Source organism: Centruroides sculpturatus, unplaced genomic scaffold (assembly GCF_000671375.1).
Source record: "Centruroides sculpturatus isolate CEXI.00-Female unplaced genomic scaffold, Cexi_2.0 scaffold1815, whole genome shotgun sequence".
NCBI lineage: Eukaryota > Metazoa > Arthropoda > Arachnida > Scorpiones > Buthidae > Centruroides > Centruroides sculpturatus.
The window spans coordinates 95,867-96,674 of record NW_019386215.1 but is presented as its reverse complement, the minus strand read 5'-3'; positions in this window follow the sequence as shown (position 1 = coordinate 96,674).

Below are 808 nucleotides of genomic sequence, written 5' to 3'. Positions count from 1 at the left end.
TGCAAGTCTTAGACTATACTCTTATATAATTTTAATCATTAACTTTCGTTGGGAAATCAAAAGATAAAATAAAACTTGAAAAGAAACTTATAAATTTAAATAATAATAATAATAATAATCTTAGCTTTGAGCCGTATATTTTATTAACTCTAATAATTAGTTGCATATAGGCTTATATACAGGCTGACTCGAAAGTCAGTTAACCGAATGGTTCAAACTGGTTTGTATCAGCTACATCTATATTATTTGGCCTTCATTGGTTTTCATTGGAAGTGATTGAAATCGCGAGTATAACATGCAACCGATTACATTAATAACTTATTCAGTTATTGACATAAATGTGGGCAGTGGATTCGAATACGGACCATTACGATGGAAGGATAACACAGATTAAAAGATATAAACATCACCAATCAGAATAGAGAATAGTGGCCGAAGCGCTGCCTAACAGACATTTCGCGCACTAACAATTACAGTCTAATACTGTAGAGCAGCGTTTCTCAAAGTGGGCGATAACGCCCCCTTGTGGGCGCTGGAGGCTTTCAGGGGGGCAGTAGAAGGCTCAAAGAGAATTGGGGGGCGTTAAGGAAATATAGAGGGGCGACGGCAGACAAATTCTATATATAAAAATTCGACGGAATATATATAAAATGTTGACATTTTATATATTTTTTATTTTTTATTGAAGGTCACAACTTGAATATTTCTAACACATTGACTTTTATTTTAGCTCAGCGTTTCTCAAAGTAAGCAATAACGCCCCCTTCTGGCGCGATGAATAGATCTATGATAGAGGCAGGGTATTGAA